General features: G+C 43.9%; 1 long non-coding RNA gene across 14 annotated transcripts in view; it reads right to left on the bottom strand.

The window, feature by feature from the left end:
• LOC103346767 (uncharacterized) overlaps positions 1–16,685 on the bottom strand; it is a 319,456-nt gene that overhangs the window by 38,130 nt on the left and 264,641 nt on the right. For 5 of the 14 annotated variants that reach the window (XR_011382542.1, XR_011382533.1, XR_011382534.1 and 2 more), the window contains 3 exons: positions 2,339–2,382; positions 1,425–1,658; positions 340–443 (listed from right to left, as the gene is read on the bottom strand). This is a non-coding gene — a long non-coding RNA (uncharacterized lncRNA). Of the gene's footprint in view, positions 444–1,424; positions 1,679–2,338; positions 2,383–5,886; positions 6,060–16,685 lie in introns of those variants that run through there. The other 9 variants (XR_011382537.1, XR_011382538.1, XR_011382539.1 and 6 more) reach the window with 6 other exon arrangements.

The raw sequence follows: 16,685 nt of genomic DNA, 5'->3' as shown, positions 1-16,685 counted from the left end.
AGTAGAAAAAAAAAAAAAACAATTATTTGAGCCATTATCACTGCCTCCCTGGGTCTGCCTTGAAAGGAAGCTGAAGCCAGGAGCCAGAGCCAGCAATCAAAACTAGATACCGTGACATGGGATGTGGGCATTTGAGCCACTAGGCTAACTGCCAGTTTCCAGCATCTAGACCTTGAGGGACCAAAATCCCGGAGAACAGCAGGTCACAGTAAAACACAAGCAGACCAGATGCCAGTTTTCCTACTACAACATTAGGTTAACAGACTAAGAAGTAGAGGGGAAGAAAGAATGGGAAAGAGGAGTGCAGGTTTTGGTCATTTTAGTAAGAGGCCAACTTACGGTTCTGAGAATCAGCCATCAGGAGGCGTTGGTAAGCGTCACTGATTTTCACTTGGGATCCCTGGAGGTCCACAGCCTAGGGGTGGAGACGAAGCCAGACTCTTCTAAGGAAGGAAATGCAGACTCGAGCCAGGGCCACCGCAAAAGATTGAGTTATGACCCTCATGCTATTTGCCTGGTCTATGATAGAGTGAATTATCTCTGGGCAATGAGATTATCATTCTGAGCCTTCATAAGTTTTTAATACAATGTCCAACTTTCAATAAGATGTTACCAGGCATGAACATAAAATAACCTGGCTGGCATCTAGTCCAGCACACTAAGGAGCTTGTAGATCATCAGTTCATATGCATAACAAGTGAAAAAACACTGCACAAACTCAAAACAAAAACAAAAACTTTTCCTAGCCTGGTCGGAGAAAAGAGCTCACAGGGTAAATCACTCCGGACCAAGATTTTAGACAAAGCAGCAGGGGCAGAGAATCCCAACCTCCATCAGGGGCTCTGGAGAGGAGCAGGATGGGAAAAGTCTCCTCACTCTTCATGAGCTTACTTCCCAGAGTTCTACTATGTGGGCCATGAACATATTAATGATTTTGAAGATTTATTTATTTACTTATTTGAAAGTCATGGTTAGAGAGGGAGAGACTGAGAGAAAGGTCTTCCACCTGCTGGTTCACTCCCCAGATGGCCAGAATGTCCAGGCCAGGGGCAAGGGCGAAGCCAGGAGCCTGTCTCTACCCCTGTCTCCTATGTGGGTGTAGTGGCCCAGGTACTGGGGCCATCCTCCGCTGCTTTCCCAGGGGCACTAGCAGGAGCTGGATAGGAAGTGGAGCAGCCGAGACTCGAACCAGAACCCAGATTATATTAAATTTGGTGCAGGCTCTTGTCTCCTTCCAAGACAGAAACACAAAATGCAGACCAGCCCCACGTGCAAATAGGAAGGAGGTTATGTAGCACCCAGGAAACACACACACACATTCAGGCCCAGGATGGGCTGCCCCGCACAGAGAAATGCTCAACAAGAGCGGGCCAAAGAACTGCCCGTGGACAAGAGAAAGAGAAAAAAACGAAAATGGTACCTACGGTTTGGTTGGTCCATGCACACGTCGGAGATAGAGAGCAGGAAAGCACCAAGGTGGACGGCTCTGCACGGGGAAAAGCATGCACAAGCGGTCCCTGGCTCCCGATGTGCAGCGCTCCGCGGAGAAAGAGAGAAAACGGCAGCCTTCATCCGCGCTGGAGGTGCAGCTCCTTCCGGCTGGTGCGCCCTCCGAGTAGCTCCACGAATGTGTTGGGGTGCGAGCACGCATCCTGGACCTGGATGTGACAGGTGCATTCTGGGAAGGCGGATGTCATCACACTGACAGTTAAAGACACAGCCTTCCACTGCAGGAGAGGAAGAGTTCCAGGCCCTAACCCTGACTAGTGACACCGTCTCACCGCCACGTTCTCTGAGACTTAACCCACTGCACCACAGTGCCGGCCCCAATAGGTTTTTAAAATGGATTCAATGAGTGCCGGTGCTGTGGCATAGCAGATAAAGCTGCCTCCTACAGTGCCGGCATCCCATATGGGCACTGGTTTGAGACCCGGTTGTTCCACTTCCGACCAGCTTTCTACTATGACCTGGGAAAGCTGTAGAAGATGGCTCAAGTCCTTGGGCCCCGGCACCCATATGGGGGACCTGGAAGAAGCTCCTGGCTCTTGGCTTCAGATTGGGGCAGCTCTGGCCATTGCAGTCCTCGGGGAGTGAACCAGGGGATGGAAGGATGGAAGACCTCTCTCTCTCTCTCTCTCTCTCTCTCTCTGATCTCTCCTTCTCTCCCTCTGTGTAACTGTGACTTTCAAGTAAAATAAATAAATCTTTTAAAACAAAATTGATTCAATGATTGAACCAAAAATTATAACATTCACCTGATGAATTTTTAATGTGGATTGTTGGGATATGTGGAATATGTAAGAAAACTATGACATAGAAGAGAAAAGAAAGGACCTACCTGATGGTAAAATTTCTCCCTGATACGGCAAAACTGTTACGAGCCTATGAAAAAGAAAGTGTGTGTTATAATTCTGAGGGCAGTCACTAACAATCTATAGAAACAGATAATGTATACATCACAACTGATAAATTAAAATGGAATGAAAAACCATGCAAGTCACCTGACAGCAAGAAAGGAGAAACTGAAATAAAGGAGTTCAATGTCAAAAAACAGATGATGAAATTGGGCTAAATCCAAAACTATCAATGAGTATGTTGAATGCAGCTGGCCTAAACACAGCAAGTGAAGGAGAGAAATTTTCAGAAAGGATTTTATTTTAAATGACCCCTCCTGATGCTGTCCATGACAAACTTACTTCAAATACATCGAAATAGATAAAGTAGTAAAGGGGGTAAATAAATACATCCTGTGCAACATTAATCCAAAAAATCTGAACGACTGTATTAATACTAGAGAAAGTACAATTTGGAGCAGAGAAAATTAGAAGGAGTTAGAAGGGTCATGGCATGTTGCCCAAAGGTGCAATTAAAAAAAAAAAACAATAAAATGATTCTACATGCATATTACATAGCAACATAACTTCACTATGCAAAGTTGACGAAAATCAAAAGAGAAATAGAAATATTTACAATTTTATTTGTAATTGTTGACGCATCAGTTAGTAACAGATAGGACTAGAAGACAATCAGTTAAGGATATTGAAGAATTGCATCAAACTTTCAATCAAATGGGTATAATTGATGTTTTTAGAATGCTGCACCCAAAAATAACAGAAGACCCATTTTTTAAGTCCGTAAGGAAATTCACCAATGTAGCCCATTTCTTCATCATAAAACAGACTTTCAAAGTTTTTTAAAGAAACTAAATGCTATAAAGAATGTTATTAGATGTAAATTTATTTAATTTATAAATTAATACTACAAAGATAGCTGGAAAACTTCCAATCTTGGAGTAAAACAATACACTTCCTTTTTTTTAAAGATTTATTTATTTTATTTGAAAGGCAGAGCTACATAGAGAGAGAAGGAGAGGCAGAGAGAGAGAGAGAGAGAGAGGTCTTCCATCTGCTGGTTCACTCCCCTATTGGCAGCAACAGCCAGAGCTGAGCCAATCTGAAGCCAGGAGCCAGGTCTCCCATGCGGTGCAGGGACCCAAGGACATAGCCCATCTTTACTGTTTTCCCAGGCCAGAAAGCTGGATATGAAAAGGAGCAATCGGGACTCAAAGCGGTGCCCATATAGGATGCTGGCATTGCAGGTGGCAGCCTTACATGCTAGGCCACAGTGCTGGCCCCACGATACACTTCTAAATCCCTAAGTCAAAGAGGAAGCCTCAAGATAAATTAGAAAAGGATATAACTTTAAAAAATTTAAAATGCAGATGTATCAGAGTTATACAGATGCAACTTAAGCAGTATTTGGAGTAAAATTCATAGCAATAAAGGCATTTATTAGAAGAGAAGAAAGATATCTATTCAACAATAATTTTTAGTTTAAAAAAATAACAAAGAACAGCAAAATAAACTAAGCCAAGCATAAGGGAGCAACTAATAAGTCAAAGAGTGAAACAGATTAAAATTGAAAACAAAACAAAAAACTAGTGAACACAAAAACTGCGTCAGCAAAACTGATATATCTTTATTGCAATGATAAAGAAAAAGAGAAGACAAATTATGGAGGTGCCACACACCACATATACATTAGAAGGATAGTAAGTGGGGCCAGTGCTGTGGTGTAGCAGGTAAAGCTGCCTGCAACACTGGCATCCCATATAGGTGATGGTTTGGGTCCCAGCTGCTCCTCTTCTGATCCAGCTCTCTGCTATGGCCTGGGAAAGCAGTGGAAGATGGCCCAAGTGCTTGCACCTCTGCACCCACGTGGGAGACCCACAGGAAGCTCCTGGCTCAAGCCTAGTCCAGCCCTGGCCGTTGTGGCCATCTGGTGAGTAAACCAGCAGATGGAAGATCTCTCTGTAACTCTGACTTGCTAATAAATAAATAAATAAATATTTTTAAGAAAGACAGTGAGCTAAAATTCTGCTGAGTTTTATGTACTTAACACTTTATCTGAAATAATACATTTCCCTGAAAGCTATAAACTATAAGCTTAAACAAGATGAAATGAATTAATGATTCTTATAAATATCAAAGCAATAGAATTTTTAGTTTGGCAAAATCTTCTGAAAGATAGCTCTCTACTCCCTGATGGTTTTAGAGGTGAATTATGCCAAATATTCAAAGAAATGACAACAATTATACACACTGTCTTTCAGAAACTAAAAGAAACACTTTCTAAATCATTTTCTCCCACTCTGTGCAATAACTACACAGGCACAACAGAGAAAGGAATATAGTTAAGAAGTGGCAGACAAGAATACTAACATGACTTTTAACTTCAATGCTTCAATGAAGGTGCTTGCATCTCTATGCAGTAGCTGCTTAAATCAAAGAGGTCAGGCCCACATATATGATTGTAGAATCGTTACCATAAATCAAATCTCCATTACTTTATATGTATGTTACTAAAAGCAAGGATATCATAAGTTATTTCCTGCAATCAATTTTCATGTATGGTTTCCACTCATCAAAACACAACTAAACGAAACCGCTGTCAGGGACACACATATTTACTACTCCCCGAGGTTATCATTTTCTGAAATCTTTGCGTAGCTACATTTGACAACTGAAATGTCATACTTTGAGGACACAGGCATCAGCCTCTCAAATCTAAGTTGTACAAACAAAAGGACAGCCCCAACTGTTTCAGTTTCATTAGGACAAGAAAGGCATCCACATTCACCTTGGAATCATATATTTGGCCAAATGTTCAGTGGAGTCACACTTTTCTTCTTTTATTAAATTTTAAAACCTTAACTGATTCCTTTCTTCCACTTTTTAACCTTTTTTATGGAAGAAATCTTGACAATTATTAGAATGATAGAATACAGCAGTAAAGTACTTGGCACATTACTGAGTTAGTAACTACAGGATGAAAATGTAAGGAACTCATTCCTTACAGGCATGCACTAAGGGGACAAAGAAGAGGGGAACCATCCTTGCAGCGGTTAGCCAAACAGTTAAGAGGCTAGAAAGAGGCCTATGTAGGTCCAATAAGACAATGCCTGGGTTTAATTCTGGGTTTCATCCTGGGATTCCAGCTTCCTACAAACATGGTTCCAGTGAGACAGCTGATGCTGACTCCAGTGGTTATCTCACATCTGCCCACTTGGGAGACCTGAACTGTGCTTCAAAGCCTTGGTTCTCAGATTCAGCCTGGTCATGTTCCAGGAGTTGCAGGAATACAGGGATTGATCCATCTATGGGATCTGTTCTTGTTTGAACTGGTACATGCCTGTTTTCTTCTTTCTCTTTTGAACAGTTTTTAAGACAGAAAAACAACCACTCCCTTCTCTGTTTTAACATCAACTAATGCTTATTTTTAAAAAATCACACACACACACACACAGAGAGAGAGAGAGAGAGAGAGAGAGATAAATAAACAGAGAGAGAGAGAGAGAGATAAATAAATAAACATAAGAGACCATACCTGCTGGTGGCCGTGGTCCCTCAGGAGCCCGTGAGGCTGTCTGCTCACTGATGGGAGGGGCGGTGTATTGCTGGAGATGCCACCATACACGGCTATGGGGGCACTGAGAAGGTGGACATGGCTGGGAGCCCACTGTTGACCTCAGCTCCATGCAGCTAGTAGTCCTTATGCTCCTAGTACATAATACCAAATGCACTGTGGCCTCAAAACCTACAACCACTGCCCATCCAGAGGGGTAGGTGGATGAGCTCCCACCCAGCAAGGGCCTGAAACCATCCTGGTCTGAGGGGCTCTAGAGCTCCAAGGAAGGGTGCAGGCTGGCCAGGTAGACAGCTGAGGAGCAGGTGCTACAGGGAGTCTTGGAAGATGGGTAGGCACAGGCATCCCTGCCTTAGTTGCCACCTAAGCTGGGATGGGGTGGGGGGTACAATGAGGAAGGAAGAACAAGTAGAATCTTCTGGACATTCTTGGGCTGTGAGCCCAGTGGCCACCTGAGGCTCTCCCCAAGGGTTCGAGGTTACGAGGAAAGTGAGTCCAACGTGGTGGGCCAGAAGGAATGGGAGGATATACAGAGAGGACAGAGTGGGAGGCAAGTATGTAGGCCCTCAAGTAGGTTGAAGCTAACATAGAGTAGGAGGGATGGTGGTGCAATGGTGGAAACTGGGTGGATGAGGGTCTCGTAGATGACTAGAAGTGTAAGGCTGCAACGGAGAAAACAGAAGCAGAATGAAGGCATACACAGATTACAACATTTTTAATGACAGATTAGAGTACGTGATGCAGTTGGGAACCAAATCCTGGTTTGAAATCCAAATTCCATACATGACCAAGCACCAGTTTCGATTCAATTTCCTGCTAATGCACACACATGGAGGCAGTAGATGTTGACTCAATCATCTGGTTCCCTTCCTCCAACGTGGGAGGCTTGGACTGAGTTCCCGGCTCCTAGCTTTGGCCTGGCCCAGCCCCAGCAGTTGCAGGCAGTCGAGCAGTGAAGCAGCAGAGGAAAGGAACTCTGTTGGGATTGCTTTACCAAGCAGGTCTGACCGAAGTGATCTTCCCAAAAGATCTCCAATGTTTTAGAAATGGGCCTGATATGACCTGGCACTATGGCACGGTCAGTTAAGCCGCAGCCCACAATGCCAGCATCCCACGTGAGCACAGGTTCGAGTCCCAATGCTCCACTTCATTCCATCTCCCTGCTAATCTGCCAGTGAAAGCAGTTGATGAGGCCTAAGTGTTTGGGTCCATGCACCACTTTGGGAGACCCGGATGCAATTCCAGGCTTCTGCCTTTGGCCTGGCCTAACGCTTTCCATTGTGGCCATTTGGGGAGTGAAATAGCAGATGGAAGATCTCCCTGTCAACTCTGCCTTTCAAATAAACAAATCTTTAATAAGATGGACCTACAAGACCTTGTTCCCCGGGACCAAAAGTTTCATGAGAAGCCAGATTCAGTATTTCCCGATACCGATCAGCAAGTAAGTGGTATGTATGCTGAGGAAGTACTTAGTTCTATTTAATCACCTCCTTTCTGAGGATTTCATTAACAAAGACTTATACTACATCCTTCTAATAATACCAATAAAGAGAAGTTTTGTGCCAGCAGCACAAAATCAGTACTTACACATCCTTGAGCCTCCAGCATTCACTTACGTGAATTTGACTGCTATTGAATTAATTTCTTTGACTGCTTCTAATTTGGGTGGAGTACAGTCTTACTATGAAGCAGCACAGACTATAATTATGTAAAACATAAAGTTATAAAGACTGTGTAGCAGTTGAATAGTTAATTTACAAGAGTGGAAAGGCAGTGAAATAGAGTAAACGACTGAAAACCAAAGCAGCTTTTACGAAAACATCTAACGTATGTTGTCAAGTTTGAATCCTCACATGCTATCTATTCCTACAAACACGTTAACTATTCTGTTTTTAAAAACAAAGTATGAAACATCTGATATACCCAGAGTCCATTCTTTATCTCAACTTCCAAACAAATTCTCGGCTTTCCCAAATCTGTGTCACTTCCATGGGCCTTTTACTCACAACTGGGATTGTTGTCACTTCCCAGAGTTCGTGACTGACATGAATAAGAAGCCCCATGACACGAAATTTGGGAAGTAAGAAACTGTCCTTTACAACTGTTTCCATAATGAAAGCAAAGTTTGGTTGCCCCACTGAAGGATCTTATAGAGACCATCACTCTTTTCAGGCTCCTGATTCCATGCACGTCTCCATGAATGGACAACGACAATATAATACTTGGAATGACTCCCGCATCACGAATTGTCTCGAAATTTGAGTTACTAGGTTTTATAAAATACTCATTCTAAATGCTGCGTATCCTCATGAGTAATTTTCCCATCAGCAACACTGAAATGACTGTGAACGTTACTTTCAAAGCCTACACTAAGACCTTGCAGTCACATTTTTCTACCACTTCTTGTGGTAAGTTCCCACATGTGAATCTCTAGAGACAACTGTATCTGAGTAATCTGGTTGTGTTCTATCCAAAGACTGTAATGCTCTTCATTCCACATTGGAAATACTATTCACAAGGCACCCATGGTGACCTGTGTGTACACAATTATCATTTAGATTCCTACCACTCCTCATGAATCTGGCCACCACAATGATTCTGGTCTGCTCATCCTCCTTGATGGTAACTCTCTTTAAAGGCAAAAAAATGTGGGTCAACACGGATACTGGGTGGAACGTATGGGGAGATGGGAGTAAGAACATTCACTGAGAAAGACTGAAAACGACTACAGCATTTAAAAGAACGAGGCAGGAGGAACAGAAATCACACCCTTGGTCTGAAAAACATTCACGACCAGGTGCAGAAAAGTCGATCTTCATCTCCTATAATATTCCCAGCACACCTTAAACATTCTGGAAGTCTACCTTCTTCAGAACTGGAAAACAACAACATCTATCTCCTTTCCATTGTTAAGAATGACTTGCACTTGAATGCTCTTACGAGTTTTTAAAACCTTTCATGGTTCCCTCATAATATGCCAAGAAGAAGGTGGAATACTGATGGTTATGTGAACAGACGATCTACAAGGTAGTACTAGAAAATGAAAACAGTCCTTTGATTTTTATTTCGGTGAGCCTCTTCTGACACTCCATCATTGCAGAAGAATGTAGAGATAACAAGCAAAAAGATAAAAACACACTAACGCTCAACAATCAGAATGCCTTGCTGTCTAAGATCAAGTGAAATGAAGAGAAGGCAGATCTATTAACTACCTGAAATAACCTCAGGACAAACAGAGCTGATGCTTCAGCATAAGATTAGGAAATGGTCCCAAAAGCAATCTCCAAATTCTTCACTTTCACTTATCCAGAAGCCAATCAACGGACCCTGCCTGGCTTCATAAGAACAATAGGTACAGGTTCTAACTTTGAAAGCCTTTACATGGTTTGGCTTCCAAGAAACCAGCATTGATTCAGAAAACTCATTCAACGTTGCATCAGATGGCTAACAGGATGAATCTGGAGTGGTAGCAGAATTCATTGCAAAGAAGTAGAATTTTCTTCAGGCTCACTGAGGAGTACACTTCTAGCATTAAAGAACAGAGATCTAAATATCAGTAAGGACTGATCTGTAATAAATTTATCTAATAGTAAACTTCAAGAAAGTCAGGGATGGGATGATTTTGCAGCATTTTTGCACCGTAATGCATGCACCCAAGGCCAAAGACAAGAAGGATCATCTCCCTACATTCCTAAAACTTAAGACCAACCAATCACTGGTTCATTCCACTTTTAAAGTTATTTAGTGGTCAAAGTGACAAGAAAAACAATATTCCAAATACAATTAATTAGTTTGATTATATTAGCTTCCATGTTCCTTTTACAAAGAGTCTCAAAATGTTCCACCAAAACATGCCTAATGGCAGAATAATCTAACGATGCAATTTGAATGGGCTTATTCATTATTATGGGTGAGAAACTGAACCTGAAATGGCCAAGATGTGTCAAAGAGAACTGGTGTATGGTGAAGTCAGGGCTTGCCCAAGGCAACCTAACCAGACACACCGTTTCACTCTTAATTACCGTTCAACACTATCTGCTCCATATTTTCCATGGCATTCTGTTCAGAAGGTCACTTTGTCAATAACATCGTGAGTTTAACATCCTGTGAGTAGATGAATCCTTTCCTTCCTGGAACATGCATAAATGATCTTAAGGCTTCTAAGGCAGCAAGACAGCTGCCACCTGGGCCTCTCCTAACACTGGCTCTATGGGGATCCAGCTATGGTGTAAGAAATCACTCCTACTGCCCATGTTGTGAGGAAGCAGAAGTGAGCCAAGTGGAGACACCACCTGGAGGAAGAAATGGTTACTTTCTGCCAGCTTTCAACAGCCTCATGATGAAGGAACCATCAGCCCAGCCACCACCAGACTATACACACAAGAACTCCAAGTAAGAACCACCCAGCCATCCCCCAAATACTGGGAAATTAATAAGTACCATTTAAACCACAACGTCTGGGATGACTTGTTACACGAGATCAGAAAATTGGAACAAATTTCTTTCTGCACCTAGGACTGCACTGTTTTTCAATATAGAACCATCTAACTAACTGTGTTTAACGCGAGGCTTGGGGCTAATTTTGTGTTTCAATAAAGCTGACAGATGTTTATGAGCACACACTATGTGCTAGGCACTTCTAACACCCTGCTGAGCAAAACAAAATGTTCTGCCTTCTCAGAGAGCTTATGTTCCAACAAAGATTAAAACAATTAAAAGTACAAGAGTATTTGCTGAAGTTTGTGGAAAATGACATTTACATATTTACTTTGGTGCAATTTTTTTCACATATTGAAATATATTGCATGCTTCTGGTTTCATTCCTGAGCAATTCACCTTTTTGTTAATCAGTTTTGGACTAGGACTTGAGCTTAAACTGAGTCTTTTTCTTAACATGATTCTCTTGGGAGTTGATGTACGGCTGTTGGTGATGACATTTTGATTCAAACTTATATCTTGACTCTCCTGGTTGTTGCCAATCAGGTCATCACTTGGGGCCACTTGCAGGTGCAATTTATTTTTTAAATCCATGCATGTGAACTTCAGAAAGCTCATGGAAAAGCCCCTCATGAAAAACCCTTGCCAACAGACAACATGGAAGGGTTACTCCGTAACACACGGGCATACCTGTTGTCTGCTAATTCTACTTTCTTGCAGGATATAAATTACGGACCTGAGAAACAATCTTCTGATCCCTTGGCTCAATCTTCCTTTTGCACCTTGCATTCTTGAGATCTATTTCCATACTGCTTTCCAAACACCAATTTATCAGCATTCGCTGAGACATTACTAGTGCAAATGTTGTGTGAAAAGGAGATTAATGATCAGTAATACAAAGTAGATTCTGTCTGATACTGGATAAATCTGAGTGGATCTGGAGGTGTGGTTCAGGGGGTTAAGCTGCATTTGGGACACCAGCTTCCCATATGGGACTTAAGGTTTTGAATCCTGGCTCTTTGGCTTCTGATTCAGCTCCCTGCTAATGCACCTGGGAGGGCAGAAGACAACCCCAGTGCCTGGACTCCTGCCATCCATGTGGGAGATCTGGATTGGGTTCTTGGCTCCTAGCTTTGGCCTGGCCATTGTGGTCATCCAGCGAGTGAATCAGTGGATAAAAACCTTGCTCTATTATTCATACACACACACAAACACACACACACACGCACACACGTAATTCAAGAAACCATTCCCGGGGCCCGCGCTGTTTCAAAACTGGTAAAGCCGCCGCCTGCAGTGCTGGCATCCCCCACGGGTGCTGGTTTGAGTCCGGGCTGTCCCACTTCCAATCAAGCTCTATGCTATGACCTGGAAAAGCAGTATAAGATGGCTAAAATCCTTGGGGCCCTGCATCCACACGGGAGACCAGAAGAAACCCTGGATCCCAGCTTTGGACCGGCACAGCTCTGGCCACTGCAGCCCTTTGGGGAATGAACCAGCGTTCTCAATCTCTCTGCCTCTCTGTAATCCTCCCTTTCAAATGAATAAATCTTTTTTTTTTTTAATTTTGTGACAGGCAGAGTAGACAGAGAGAGAGAGAGAGACAGAGAGAAAGGTCTTCCTTTGCCGTTGGTTCACCCTCCAATGGCTGCCGCGGCTGGCGCGCTGTGGCCAGCGCATCGCGCTGATCTGATGGCAGGAGCCAGGTACTTCTCCTGGTCTCCCATGGGGTGTAGGGCCCAAGTACTTTGGGCCATCCTCCACTGCACTCCATGGCCACAGCAGAGAGCTGGCCTGGAAGAGGGGCAACCAGGACGGAATCCGGCGCCCCGACCGGGACTAGAACCCGGTGTGCCAGCGCCACAAGGCGGAGGATTAGCCTAGTGAGCCGCGGCGCCGGCCAAAATGAATAAAATTTTAACAACAACAAGGAAGCCATTCTTCAGGCATGTCCCCACATATAGCTTCAGTCAATGAGTGACAAAAAGTTACAAACACTTATGCAAACACAGAGGCAGGACACATAAAGCTTCGTAAGCAAAAAATGAAACCAAGTACATTAGAAAGTTTACTGTACTTGTAAGAAAAATGCAGATCAAGTAGAAGTCAATATAAAAGCTTTATATTACATATTTATTATATAAAGACTTTGACCAATGGGCAGAGATCTCTGTGCCATCTAAAGATGTGACTATTTTTCAAAACTTTCAGTTTTCACAATTAAATTTCATTTTATCAGAGATAAAAAAGAATATGATAATTGGGAAAAGCCATGAAATTAGATTTAACGAAAGTAGATCTGGGCTTAAATAGGAGACAAATTAAAACCTAAATTACATTTAGGCTTGGGTAACAAAATGACAACTCTGCGTGAGAATCTATGCACTGTGAACAAACTAGCAAAGCTTAAAAATTTACATGCAGGCATGTATAAAACTAGTCCAGATCCAACTAAATGGGACATTTGGAGGGCTAAAATATTAACTAAAGTCATACACACTCTATTTAAAAACCATGTGAAACTTAAATCAATAATCCTAGAGCTTTAAAAAGGGAAATTGCGTGCATGAACACTCGGTAGCCTTTGTCAATTCAGTGTCTCATGATAACAGATTCAGGTACTTGTGTATTCAGCCTTAAACACAAATGCTTTTGATTATCCAAGGGCCAAGAGACAGCAGGAACAGAAACCAGCAGAAAACCTCAGGAGAAGGCAGAAGGTCACAGAGAACCCTACTCCTTTCAACTTACCTCACTCTACATTCCTACTTCCCTAGCCATCCCAAACCAGAATGCATCTCTTCACAATCAACAGGTAGATACTCCCATGAACCCGGAAACTGTCTGCAAACCTGCTCCTCACTTGGGCTAGCACTGAGGCACAGCAGATGAACCGCCGCCTGTGAGGCCAGCATCCCATACGGGCACTGGTTCGAGTCCCAGCTGTTCCACTGCTGATCCAGCCTCCAGCTAATGTGCCCAGCAAGGCAGCAGATGTCTCAATAGTCGAGCTCTCCCACCAACACGGAAGACCTCAATGCAATTCCAGGCTCAAGGTTTTTGCTCTGGCGAGCCCTGGCAATGGCAATCATTTAGGGAGCGAACCAGTGGATGGAAGAACCCCAGGCCCCCGTCACTCTGTCACTATCTGTACTGTGCCTTTATGTCTTTTAAATAAATAAAACCAAAAAACCATTTTTCAAAACCCAACCATTAAGTGCAAAAAATTTTTTTCATCACTTTGCATCCTATCCAAAACACCCCAGAGAAACATATGTTTACTAGTATTAGTCTGCTTTTTGACTATCAGCACCGCCCCCCCCCCAACACACACACCAAACAGACTGCAGAACAGGCCAGAACCTTGCAGAAGCTGCCAAGCGTCAGGTTGTTTCTGACATATTGTCATACAAACATTGAAGTAAAGACTAAACAGAGCAGTGCCTCCTCACACTGGGCACCAAATGCAGGGGAAAGGGTGCAGATCCACAGCAGTCACAATACAAACTCACAGCCAGATCAAACTTAGTCAAAGAAAAGAAACTCCCAGAGTTGGACCAACTGCCAGCGAGCACACAGACTGAACACGTGGCAGACGGCCCAGACCCCAGCAGGAAGGGCCTTTTTAAATCTTAGGTGGGCTAATGGTGGGTGTGGGTGGTAGCAGGTGGAGATGAGCATCTCTATACAGGTTCTTCAAGTTTGGCCTCCTGGCTTCCAAACCTGAGGAGAATGCAGGCGGTGGGGGGTGGAGGGGAGAACAATAGGATGTGAGATGAAACTGGTCTCTTGAAAGAAGGCATGAGTAACCAGGAGTTTTTTTAAAATGGCTGAGACATCTGTCCTTGTTCCATCAATCCTGATTTTGAGTATAGATAAGGAAGCGGGGCGCTGGTTTCTTTCTGGCTACTTCCTGCTGATACGGGGTGTAGACGTGGGGCAGGGTATCTATACGCTGAATCAGATTGATTGGAGAAGGAGAGAGCAAGCAGCCTTGTATTGCTCCTGCGTGACGGCTCGAGATACAGCAGTCACAGCCTCCTGTAAGGGCTTCTGAAACATGTACATGTTGTACATGGTAGGAATAGCAGCTAACGATTACGAGGATAAAAAGACAAACCAGAAACATTGCCCATGGTGGGAACGATGCCAAAATGAGGACAATGGGGGATATAGGAAAGAAAGAGTCCTGTCCAGTTAATGCGAAGACAGGTTTATGCCTGACCACTCCATGTGTAGGGTGTCTAACAAGCAGATTAGAAACACAAGGTGCAAGCCACAGGACACAGTCATTGTTACAGGATCTAAGAAAGGAGGGAGTTTTCCTACTGAGATGCAAATGGAAACTGACAGACGGGGTTCAGTAATAAGCAGGTGTGTTTTAAGGCATGGCCAAGGAATCTGTGAGGTCCAGACCTGCCTGTCTCTTCACATGTAGCCCTGGATGAGACATAGCAAGGGAGATGGGAACCCCCTTGGGGAAGACACCCCGTTGACTTCCATTACCTTGTTGGCCGGGGAGGAGGGCTGGGCTGAATAGGAAGTTAGTATTGAAGAGGTGGCATCTGCCTTGATTGGTGCTGACCCGAGGCTGTCCTCCTGATGGCGGTGGTTACTTTGGGAGCTGGGCAGAGGGAAACGCTTTTTAGCCTGGGGCCAACAGGGTCTGCGGTTCTGACCCAGGAGTCCTTCAACCCCGAGGGCAGTTCCGTTTTCCAGTGGCCTGGCTCTTGTCACAGCCGACAGGGCTCTTCATGACAGCTACTTGCCCAATGCCCTGACCCCTCATTTCCTAAACAGGTGCCATTCAAGGGTGGACTGGCCTGGCTGGGTCTCCTTGATGGCAGATCATGGTGTAAAGTGGCCATTAACTGGCCTGCCACCTAACTTTACATTGCTATTGCTGCCTCACTCACTCCTCTTTCTCCTGGTCTCTGTTAAAGTAGAACCCAGGAGCAGCCTTTAGGAATGGCAGCCAAGGGGGCGCTCAATCCCGTCGCTAATCTTTGGTGGCCTGAGCTAGCAATCTACGGTCACAGGCATGTTACGACAATATTCTTCCTGTGAGGTAAGATGATGCCAATGAGGAGAGCTATGTTCTTCTATGTAAGATCAAAACCTTGAGTCCACCCTATCGAAACTGTCTAATATAAGGTCTGAAGATCAAACTGTACACCTTGATGGGGAGTCCTGCAGAATAGAATCAGTTTCCCATCTTGAAGAGACTAGAGAAATGAGGGAACAAGTCAGATTTCCAGACTGCTTACTGTCAATAACTTAAAATCCCGTGAAAACTTAGCAAACATTTCAGCTGTCAAATAACTTATGAAAACATTTACCGAAAGGTCCAATGCCTTCAACCAATGTTAAAGAGTACATATAGTTGGAAATACTTCTCAAATGTCTAACACAAGTGTAACCCAATTGAAACAGAGAGCTGTTAATAAATTTTCCCATGTGGACATACAATACATGCACACATATGACACAGTACAGGAGAGTGACAGAACAGTTTGTTACTAGCAGAGAGATTTTTGTCTGCCACTAGACAAGGGAGGGGAAAAGATGGAAGGCGACTAGGCATGGAGCATTCTTTGGAACACAGTTGCTCAGGACTCACCCCTGCTCCTCAGTTTTTTTTTTTTTTTTTTTTTGATAGCTCTGCGAAACATATTATTAGAGATGGCTGGAAAAGAGGTTCTGTCTTTGTGCAAGAGAGAATTTAGATGTGAGAGGAGCAGTGTGAGATGCAGCTCCATTACATTAAGTTTCAGGATTTTCGGGTTCATAGGAGGAGGGAAGCGATGGGTAGAGAAGACTATTTTAATTAGGGCAGAAACGGGGGGACCGTAAAGAGAGCAGGGGCTTAGCTTGTGGGACAGAGGGTGGCATGTGGGAGTGTGGGTGGTGGTGCTGAAGTCAGGCTTCACTGCATCTGAGCAGCAGGCAGAGTCCTTTCTTAAGCTCTTGTTGGGGGAGGTGCTGAGCACCACATGGACCCTGAGAAGGTGGGCACACGTGAGAAAGGCTCCTAGTTGAAGTTTACAGTGCATTGTCTTTGGAGCTTGGCATGTCTCAGGTGCAGAGCTTTCCAGAGCCAATACACATTCTGCTAGCCTTTACACTATCTTTCTACACCCAGGGGGAGGGACTGGCAGAGGAGACTGGAGAGGAGAGGTCAGAAAGAGAGGAAAGAGCAAGTTTTGGCTGCCGGTGACAGGGGTGGGGAAGAGCCAGACAGGGGGAAGGGTGATGACAGGGTCATGGTCCAGAGGCTGCAGCATCCCTGAGAGAACAGTGGAAGGGAAAGTCGAGGGTTCTAG

Source organism: Oryctolagus cuniculus, chromosome 15 (genome assembly GCF_964237555.1).
Source record: "Oryctolagus cuniculus chromosome 15, mOryCun1.1, whole genome shotgun sequence".
NCBI lineage: Eukaryota > Metazoa > Chordata > Mammalia > Lagomorpha > Leporidae > Oryctolagus > Oryctolagus cuniculus.
The sequence above is the reverse complement of the archived record's forward strand: the minus strand, read 5'-3'. Positions and strand labels throughout refer to the sequence as shown.